General features: G+C 39.9%; 1 long non-coding RNA gene across 1 annotated transcript; it reads left to right on the top strand.

Annotated features, from left to right (window-relative positions):
* Window positions 1-438: 438 nt before the first annotated feature.
* On the top strand, window positions 439-2,134 carry LOC142827781 (uncharacterized). Its single transcript, XR_012902535.2, has 2 exons — window positions 439-915; window positions 1,067-2,134. It is a non-coding gene; the product is annotated as an uncharacterized LOC142827781 (long non-coding RNA).
* Window positions 2,135-11,351: the final 9,217 nt, after the last annotated feature.

The raw sequence follows: 11,351 nt of genomic DNA, 5'->3' as shown, positions 1-11,351 counted from the left end.
AATTATCTTCTCAAGATGAATTTCTTCCTGTTGATGTACTTTCACCTGACCACTTATCAGCAAAGTAAAATAGCTAATAACCCTTTCATTACTCATCTGATTTTCCCGTCACAGTGCTACAAAGCAGATGTAGTTCCCCACTGAAGCCAAGAGTAATAAGAATCAAGTTCATCTCTCCACTGATATCTTTGTAGGAAGCACCCATATGGGGTTGCCCACTTTGGTTGGATGGATTCCTGGAAGTTTCATTACACGACATTATCTGTAATTAAATATTAATCTTGAATTCCTGGAGACTCCAGGACTATCCTGGAGGATTGGCAACTCTGCACCTGCCTCTTGTTGATGATCTGCTCTATATTCATTTAGATACTCATCTCATAATTAAACTTGCCATTCCAATAAGCTGGAAACAAGGGTGAACAAGTGTGATTTGCCTAATTAAAACAGACTGGGTTCATGTTTATGCCAGTTAGAAATGTATTAGGTTCACATTCTGCTCAGGATAAACTAAGGAAGAAACAGGCTATGGAGAAAAAATAGCCAGTGGAAAAAAGGAGCGGAGCAAGCAAGCATAATGAAAAACAAATCCTCAGAGGCATTGACAAAGGAACAGAGGAGATAGATTGGTACTAAAACAAGTAAACAATTGGGCAGGATCCTCAGCTGCCACTGAGATATGCTAAGAGCAGCAGAGAAGCTTTTACAGACTTAATGGACCTTTCTAGAAGTTGGGATTGCCAGGATTTATGGCTGCCCTGGTTACGCTCCTTTCCTCCTGGGAATGACTCCTACAACAGCAGCTTTGCCATGAGAGGATTCATCTTACAGAAAGGAAATCCAGTTAAGTTTGTTTTTCTGGCTGTTTGCATTATTGGAGTGAATTGAAGCAGCTAGAGACAAGTATCAGGCCAGGTATGCAGTTCATTGTTTGTAGGACATCAAATTGTGCCAGAATGATGGTGTGGGGTTTTTTTTGTTTGTTTGTTTTGTACTGATGAGGTTCTTCTATCCCTCATAATTAGAACAGGTTTTTATTTAACATGAATCACTTTTTGTTTTTAAGGTTGAACCAACCAGGAAAAAAACCCCATGATTGGATTTTAAACTTCAGCAGCATCTTATAATTGACCTTTTTGGTGAAACTTGCCAACAAAATAGTCTGCAAGTCTGCAGAACTTCCAAGTCCATGAGATTTTATTAACCTATCAGTATTAAGATCCTGGAATGACACAGACTTTGCATTTATAATATAGGGAAATTTTTTTGTTTGGACATAACTGAACACAATTACTTTCATTTGGCTACAAGAGAATTATGGGGCTTGTTTGAATCCATCATCTGATGTTTGTGTATACTGGAAAAGGAATTCTCACATGCTAATATGTCATTTAGCATTTGAAACAATGAGCTTGGTGGCTGAAGAGTTTGGTGCTATCCAATGAGCTCAAAATCAGAATGTTTACCAATAATATATTAGGAATCGAAGCTGGGTGGACTGAGGGGAGTGAGTTGGGATATTTTCAGTTTATATAGTGGTGTACAACAACTTTGAAATAGCTGTTCACTGTTTTATTTTCTGTGGGGATCTTAAAAGGAGACATTTAACTTTCATCACAAATCTCTTCAGGCCAACTTTGAACTTCATACCCCCTCTGTAACAAACATTGGGAGCCAGACCATCAGGTGGCCTAATGTCAATACAACTATGCTGACTAACAAAAGTTGAATGTCTGGCTTTCCTTTTAAAACTATGCCTAGTTACTGTGATCAATATTATCTGATAAAAAATCAGTGATTGATTAGATTTATTCATACTTTATCAGTTTAATGCCATTACGTAACAGTAATTTGGGGCTTGCTGCAATACTTACCGAGGACAGACTCCTCTTGATTTTAATGGGCTTTAGGTCACTATATTTATATTAAGCTGACAAACTCAGGATGGGAAGATATCTCTCTTACATTAAATTTATACCAAATACAGCTGATAGGTTGCCTGAAGCAGTCCATAGCAATTCTATTAAAACAAATGAATCCATTTTACATTAGTGGTCTTTCTTTCCATTTGAACAGCATGGGCCAACTCTGGTGTAAATGTATTTCATCTTATTAAATAGCAATATCAATGCTATATGTTATACTACTGCCATATATTTTTTCATTTGTTTCTTAACAGTCCTTATAGACTTTCAGCTCTCTTTGGCTGGGTCACACCTGTCTATTGCATGACTCCTAATTGCAAGACATTTTCATTGTTAAAAAATGCTAATTCATAGAGGTACTGAAGGACCGCTCCAGGGGAAGAGCATTTGGTATTTGCAGTACTGCAGTGGTACAATGGGTATTTTGAGACTAACCTTCACACTTCAAAACCTTGCCACTTGTCAGGTTGTACAGCCTGTCTGTTCACCAGGCTGTTATGCCCTCTACGGTCTGCCACCCCCAGCTACAGCTTTTTTTTTTTCCAATTGTCTGTACCTGAAAAATCTTTTTACTGTCCACCAATACTTGAAAGCAATGCCACTGTTGTCTCACAATACAATTTTCCAAAAAGAACTCTAAGGCCTTGGTCATTAAACTAGATTCAAAAATTTACAATATCTTCTAAAATGAAAAATAAAAAGTGATAATTTGACACATAGGCCTGGTCTACTCTAGGAGATGATTAACATAGCTGAAATTGTGACTCAGCTTAAATTTTAGTACTGTCCACACTGCAGGAAGTCAAAGGGAGCACACATTAACTTCCCTTACTATTCATAGAAGCAAGACTACTAGCATTGACAGGAGTTCCCTCTTAGTTCACATTAACGTATCTTCACTAGACCCACTAATTTGAACCTTGGAAGATTGACTGCAGCTACTTCAATCTGGTCTACAGTGTAGACATGGCCACAGGGAGTTAAATTTGCCATGGTGAGTTATATTGCACTATTTCCCATTCTATGAGGTTGAATATTTCAGAAAGGCAAATATAGTGATATTAGAAACCTCCATTTTCTTAGTGCTGCCCACTGTATTTCATGTTAAATTAATATTAAATGACACAGTTAAATGGGAATAGAATGTAAATTCATTGGGGGATGGAAGGCAGGATGGTCTTTTAAGTATATAGAGTTCCTAGTACAATGGGCCCTGATTATGATTTGACAGCCACTAGATGCTACCACAAATAGGTGGTGGTAAAGTTACCCAAATCAACCATGGCAAAAGAACATTAAGATTGCAAAGTCAAGCACTCAAATTAGGAAATGCCAGAATTAAGATTGCTCTGTCAATATTAACTCTATCCCATTATGCATAAAGACTGTATTTTACTGAATATCAGTTTTTCCACAACACCCATGTGTCATTCAGTGCACAGGATGGCAGGTACTCCTCTAATAAGAAGTTCGTCAATATTTTGTTTTCTCTTCATTGTTAAATGAGTGTTGTGTCCCTTATTTACTGCACAGTATCCAAACCGTGCTCTGAAGACAATTTCCTTATCAAATTTTTTATGGTGCACATCATAATAGTATCTGAATACTTCACAAACAGTAATAAATTTATCTTCAAAATAAAGTTGAAGGGTGATATCTGTAACACAGGGATAACAAAGGGGAAACTGAGGCAGAAATCTATTAAGGTCAAAAGTGTCCATTAATTTTGCTCACCCATTTTCAATGCCTTAGATCTGATGTCATTTTCAATGTAATTAGTATCTTAAAATACTTAGTGGAAACTATGCTTTGAAAATACATACTTCAGTTGCAGCAAAGAGTGCCTAACATTTTTGTAAATCAAATTCTAGATTATCAGGTGGCACAGCAGAAAGATAATTAGCCATCAGGACCAAAAAAGGATCATCTGCAGTCGTGGCCTTTCTAACAATGAAGAGTGCTTCTTCTGACGGGTGCAAAGCTGTAGATGGGAAATTTGGATGAAAATACTGAAGCATTTTGCATGGGCAGATGGAGTATATGGCCATTTTAAAACAGGAACAAATGTATGAATGTAATTAGCAAGTGATATGACAAGCACTTGTTCATTGGCAGCATAATTTTAAAAACTTGGAACAATTAATTGTTTGAGACAACATTAAATAGTTTTATTTCCTTTTGTTTAGTTGTTTCAAAAGTCCTATACAAACTAGAAATAAAGATGCTTCCCTGCTAAGGTTTCCCTGCTTCATTGACAGCCATTGTTTTCCCCTATATATTTAAATGTATTAAGAAAGCAAATATAAGTTGTTTAATTTTTCTGTGCACTGCTGCCAGTGATTGTTGTATACGTATGGAGAGTTTCCACTGTCACTAACCAGGCTCTTTATGTTGACTGGAATTCTCAGGGTTTTCAAGAATGTGCTCAGACTTGATGTCAACTTGAGGTCAGCATTTTCAAGAGTAGATGGGCATTTAAATGTTTCTCTGAAAGTACCTAAGTACTTTGTGCTCCATAATATTTGTGAGAGTAAGAGGGAAAGTTATGTCAAGGTGGGCATGGCGTACTGTCTAACCAGGGATTTTGAGTAGCCAGACATAAGGAGAATACAGTACAGTGTAGTGCAAATCAGAGAGGCTTTGAAAGACCATTTTAGGAATTGCCAGTTTTGAGACTCATGCATGTTGCTCTCAACAAGGTGCCCCTGCATTCAATGTGCTTGTTTGTAATCCTGCTCTTCCCCTCCCCAGCCCCACAACCCTTCAACACAAGCAATAAAGAGACTGTTTTCTCAGAAATCATGTGGTTTAAAAAAATTTTAATTAGGGAAGACAGCAGGGACAGAAAAGGAGTCCAGGGCAGTCGCTTTGGGAGAGAGGGAGTGGGATGATCACAATTGCAAGGACAGCCTTTTTGCTTTGTGATGCATCCCTGGGAATTCACTTCGCCCCCTCCCCTGTATTCTATGGGGGAGGAGGCTATGGAACTCTGTGAGGAGGTAATGTTGGGCTGTATGGGCTGAAGGGGGTGTCTATACATAGAGGCATCCTGGAAAACTGCCATGTGGCCCATCATATCTACCAGGGATGACAACACTCTCTCCTGATGATTCACTTCTAGTTCCCTGCATGCTCTCTCGTCCTCATGCTCCGCGCACATCTTCAGCAGCGTATTCCTCCACTTGCTTAAACGCTCCCTGTCCAAGTGGCTGGATTGCACTTGCTCTTTGAATATATCATCCTTAGTCCATGTTTTTGCTCTGGGTTTGTGCCAGCTAGGTAGCTGGTGGGGCTGAGGGAGTGCGCAGCAGGCTCACTGCTGCTCCCACTGTAATGAAAAGGGAAGGATGAATGTTACAGGAGATTCATGGTAGAGCTTAAAACCTAATCCTTTAGAATAAAGGAAGGCCTGTCTAAAGACAATAAGGATGTGTTGTGTACAAGGTCACAGTTATGCTTTTAAGTAGCCACTATGTATCAGGCATGCTCAGAAAAAGGAGCAGCTGGACCTGGATTGGTGGCAGGCAGGCATGGCAAGGGACAGGCTGGGGCACGAGCCTGTGGGAAGTAGGGAGGTTTGGGCATGGTGTCAGCAGGGGCTCTCACAGTGCCTGTGGGTTCAGTGCCCCTCGTTTGCTGGGAGAGTGCAACTTTCCTTTCTGATGGGAGAAGGTGGGAGAGAAGAGGGGATCCAGGTGTGGTGACAGGGCAGGGGCTCATGTGATACCTGTGTAATTGTCCATCCCTTCCCCCCCCCCCCCACTTGCTGGGAGAGTACAACTTTCCCTTCCCGCAGGAGTGGGCAAGAGGACGGGGGAGAGGATCTGGGCATGGTGGAAGGGCAGGGCAGGGACTCAAGTCATGCTTCAGTGGGGATGAGCAAGTGGAGGTTTACTGTGGAGGCATCTGCTAATAGCTTCCCCTGGTTGCCCTGTGAGATACCAGTCTTCTCCAAATCACACAGAGAGATGACTGAACATGACCAGAAACTTGAACTTTAGACTGCAATGATTTGTGCTGCAATGACCACTTACTGTTGGCTTGGTGTGGAAAGGTGTCCTACCATGGAGGTCAGAATAAGGCAGGCCTCCCGAGAAACCTTGTCAGAAGAAGTTCCTCTAGGAAAGCTTTATGGAGGTGTGCAGGGTGGATTCCTGCTCCATCTGCAGACACCTTAACAAGTTGTTCCAAAGACACACACCCTACCGCCTCCCCCCCCCACCCCCACCACTGTGTAGGCACAGTTGTTGCCACAGATCACACTCAATTGCCCTAAATCACTTTTAGCAATATGAAAAAACTTGACTCACCGGAAGTGCTCTCCCTGAAATCAGTACTTGAATGTGAGACATTCTGGGAAGAGGGGGTTGTCTCCAAGGTTATGAAAGTTCTTGGCTCTCAGTGACACCAGTTGCTCTGCACAGAAAATATGCCCTTCTCATGTATTTGCAACTAATACATGGATATTTAAAACAGAAAGAGGTTTTTAAATGTCATCTAAGTGAAAACTAAGCATACTTGACTGCAAAAATAAATGATGAAAGCATAATGATATTAAACATAAAGAACAGATAATGACAGTGAAATGAGAGGTGATGGTAATCACCAGCTAACTATTTTATTAATCAATGTGTGATTTAAGTTGGCTATGTGTAGAATGACTGTTCTGCTGATTTTTGGTTTGTCTACCTGTTAAAATAAGGTATAAAAAAAGCTGAGATTCAAATTTGTGGACAGGTAAGTCAGATGGCTGCTTCATTTGGTGATCTGAATGATACTGCATGAAGCAAGTCACTAATAAAGGAGTCTGGCTTGTAGTTTAACATTTCCAGATTTGAAAAAATGACACAGTGAGGGGCTACTTAGCACCTTACCAGGGATATAAAGTAGTAATAAGCAAGTGTTAATTGGCCAGATCAGCTGGATTTATAGCTTTTTGCATCACCATGACATTGCAAAGTGGTTGAATTGAGCTGGAGAATCTGACCCACAGATTCCATTTGATGCTATTTTATGTTCAGTTGCACTGTCGTACTATCTCTAGATTTTTGTGCATTGTTAGTCTGAGTATCTTGAACGTATTGCTTTCATTGCTGACATAAGCCCAGAGGTTCTGGAACTACGAATTGCCAAATCTAGATATTCTGAGGCTCATTCCTGGCATGGCCTGGCACAAATTAAGCACTGAATAAGGGCCAGAGTTGGATGGGTACAAGAGGTGACAAAATGGAACCGTTTCAATGAAAATTAAAGTCTCTGAATGCTATTTCTCAAAACCAATGTGAATAAACTGTTCATCCCTTGGCATCTTGCATTCCAATTCTATTTGACTCCGCAACTATGGTTTATGACGTATTCATCTATTGCGTTGAACATGACTGATGGCACGAAGTCAAAAATGTAACTTTCTGCTACCATACGAAGTTTTGTTGCCATTTGAGAGGAAGAACCATTGTTTAGACAATTACTATCTTTCCAGAGTAAAAGTTAAAGTGAAATTATTTTGCTATTATGTACAATGTGTTGAATTTGTCTGTCCAAACGTAGCATGTGATAACACAAATACATGAACACCTGTTGTGAACGCAGGTTGCCATATCTGTACATACAAAAAGGCATTTCTACATATTAAATAACTTAAGACCCTCATTATTTACTTGTATGCCTAATTGTTCACTTTCATACATGTAAAAATAGGCTTCTGTGTGTGCTTGAAGACATGCATTTTGTTTACTTGCAGCCCCATTTTTCTCTTGATCTAGTTAGTGGGCCATTTTCTACTTACACTCAAAGTTCCTGTTTAAGTTGGTTTGCAGCTCACCTGCGGAACAGCAGATTGTATCAGGATAGCTGGTTGTAGGCGAGAACACTAGCCTGTATTCATTCACATTGGAAGGTATTATGTTCTCATAACTGAAAAAGCAAAGTTCTAGCATATATAATTCATTAAGGCCTCCACCATTGTTTGACAGGAAAGCCTTCAGGAATTTGGAGAACAGAACACTCCATTGTCTGGTATCATGAAAACTGTCTAAGAGTGAAGTTTCAATCAACCTGTCATTTTTACAAACATTTCTACCCTGTTTCCCCTTCCTGGAGAGTCCCCCTTCTCTCTTTATCCTTGTCAGCTCCGTGCTTGGGAACAAGGTGGACTACTAACTACCAGAAAGCTGCCTTTTCTGTGCATTCCTTATACTCATTTATGGATCAAACTGTACATTAAGGGCTGCAACCTCATGTCCATCACTTTGATAAAAGTGAATCCGAACTGAACAAAAATTGAAAAAGAAACCCAGGGTTTGGCTCTAATTAAATTAGCAAACACACACTCCCCCAAAAGCAAAAATTAAAAAAAAAAAAAACCCAAAAACAAACATACCCTGCAATGCTGTAATGGCATCCTGATCTTATTGCTTTAAGGTTTTTTAATGCTTTATTTATTTATTTTATTAATGTGAACACCAAAGGAAACAGAAGATCAAATAATAGGTGTGATTATTCTGTAGGTAAGTAATTCCATCAGTTTCACTCAGTGTCTTCAGCCGATACCTTTCTGGAAGAGGGAACTCTAGCTCTCTTCAGTGCGAGAGGCTATCATATTATCTGGAAGGAGGGTCCCAATTATGGGATCATTTTCCTCTGCTCCAGCTGGATGTTCTCTTTCCTGAGCCTTTCGCCTTCCCCAAGAACACAGAAACTGTCTGATCGGGGGGTGGGACTGTTCTCCTGTGTCCCAGAAAGTCTCATCTATGTACCTCTTTGCCTTGCTTAGCACCTCCAGTTCAACCTCCCTGGTCTCCAAAGCCCATAGCTGGTCTCTAAGGTCCAGGAGCTCCTTGCACTGAAAGCACACATACACCACCTATACCTATGGCAAGTAATCATTAATTAACAGATAAAGACCAAGATGGGATACTTGGGGAGAAAGGAGGAAAGCCCCAGTTCCTTATGAGCAGAGAGTGAGTTCTGTACAGTATGTTTGCTCGCTTGCTGTCTTGTTTTCCATTTGCAAATACTGGTATGGGGCACTGTGTGAGAAGCAGAGCCTCACAGATGAACCTTGATTACAATTCCTGGATTTCCTTGATCAACAGGTCTATAAAGGCAGCTAACCACAAACCAACCAGTGATACAAGAGATGGCAAAGGATTGAAAATGGGGTAGTGTGTGTGTGTGATCTAACTGACACATTTGGAGTAGGGGAAGGAATTTTTCCCAGGTCAGACTGACAAACTTAAGGACAGGGTTAGCCTTCCTCTAGAGTTTGGGGCACAGATCACTTGCTGATCTGAACTAGAGCAAATGGTGGATTTTGTTTAACTTGAAGTCTTTAAACCCATTTTTGAGGATTTCAGTATCTGAGCCAGAGTTTATGGGCCTATCACAGGAGTGAGTGGGTGAAACTCTCTCTCAGGCAATGTGGAAGTCAGAACAGATTATTATGATGGTCTCGTCTGTCCTTAAAGTCTATAAGACACCATGAAAGAACCCTTATGAATCATCAATTGCCCCTCTGAGAGCGGGGGGGGGGGGGAGGGGGGGAGATTGCCATATAGACCATGGGAACTGCAGTGTTGATTGGCCCAAAATTTGGAAAAAGGCACCCCAATAGTGGCCTGCCTGTAATTGTTAACCAATTGTCAATTTGGGCAACTTCTATGTGTAAAAAGGGGTGGCCCGCCCTAGAGGAATTGCTGGGGTTTTACTAGCAAGATTCCCTCTGACCCTCACGTGACTACTTCTGTTAATCCAGGAGAGGACAAAATACAGCCTTCACTCAAAGAACTGACACTCAAGCAGTAATATTTTGAAAACAAAATTATTTTAAAACAATAATAAGATACAAATACACTTAAGTCAGGAAAGAATATGCTATGACATAGTAAACACAACTGCATTATATTTACAAATCACTCTCAATATCTCAAATTAAAAACTGTTTAAAAAAAAAAAAAAAGTGCCACCATGTCTTAACAACCAAGTAAAGGAAGTAGTGAGAGATTAAAAAGGCATCATTTAAAAAGTGTCAATAATGTGACACCAATTTTTAAAAAGGGCTCTAGAAATTATCCTAACAATTACAGATGGGTAAGTCTAACTTCAGTACCAGGCAAACTGGTTGAAACTATAGCGAATAACAGAATTGTCAGACACATAGAAGAACATAATTTGTTGGGGGAAAAATCAACATGGGTTCTGTAAAGGGAAATCATGCCTTAGTGATATACTAGCATGGGGTGGGGGGAGGCAGAGTTTGTTGACAAGGGTGATTCAGTAGATACAATATACTTAAATTTCCAGAAAGTCTTTGACAAGGTCCCTCACCAAAGGCTCTAAACAAAAATGCTGTCTACATAAGAGGGAAGGGTTTCTCATGAATTGCTAACTGGTTATAAGATAGGGAAACACAGTAGGAATAAATGCTTAGTTCTCAGAATGGAGAGTGGCAGCTATTGTACTGGGACAAATCCTATTTAACATAGTCATAAGTGACGTGGAGAAAGGATAAACAGTGAGGTGGTAAAATTTGCAGATGATCCAAAATTGCTCAAGATAGTGAAGTCCAAAGCAGACTGAAGAGCTTCAAAGGGATCTCACAAAACTAGGTGATTGGATAACAAAATGGCAGATCAACATTCGTTAATGCTGATAAATGCAAAGTAATGCATATTGAAAAACATAATCCCAACTATACATACAAAATGATGGGGACTAAATTAGCTTTTATCACTCAAGAGAAAGGTCTTGAAGTAACTGTGGAAAGTCATCTGAAAACATCCACTCAATGTGCAGCAGCAGTGAAAAGAGGAAACGTAATGTTAGGAATCATTAAAAATGGGATAAAATATTCTGTTTTATTCTCTATTACCTCTATAAATCCATGGTATGCCCACATCTTGAATATTGTGTACAGATGTGGTTGCCTCATCTCATAAATAATATATTGGCATTGGAAAATTCAGAAAAGGGCAACAAAAATTAGGGAACAGCTGCTACATGAGGAGATTAATAAAACTCATAATAATGGGACTTCTCATCTTAGAAAAGAGAAGACTAAGAGGAGCTATGAGAGAGGTCTATAAAATCATGACTGATGGGCAAAAGCAAATAAGGGAAAGTTATCTACTTGTGCCCATAATACAAGAACTAGAGGTCACCAAATGAAATAAGGTAGCAGGTTTAAAGCAAACAAAAGGAAGTTTTTCTTCTCAATGCGCAGTCAACCTGTGCAACTCCTTGACAGGGGAACTTGTGAAAGCCAGCTCTTTAACAGTATTTTAAAAAAGAGCTAGGAAGATAGGTCCCTCAATGGCTATTTGTCAGGATGGGCAGGAATAGTGTCCCTAGCCTCTTTTAGTCAGAAGCTGAGACTGGGTGACAACCGATGGATCACTTGATGATTACCTGTTCTCTTCATTCCTTCCA

The sequence above is a fragment of the Pelodiscus sinensis genome, chromosome 3 (genome assembly GCF_052426305.1).
Source record: "Pelodiscus sinensis isolate ZL-2025 chromosome 3, ASM5242630v1, whole genome shotgun sequence".
Classification (NCBI taxonomy): Eukaryota; Metazoa; Chordata; order Testudines; family Trionychidae; genus Pelodiscus; species Pelodiscus sinensis.
Note: the sequence above shows the minus strand (reverse complement) of the source record. Positions and strands in the feature narration are given on the sequence as shown.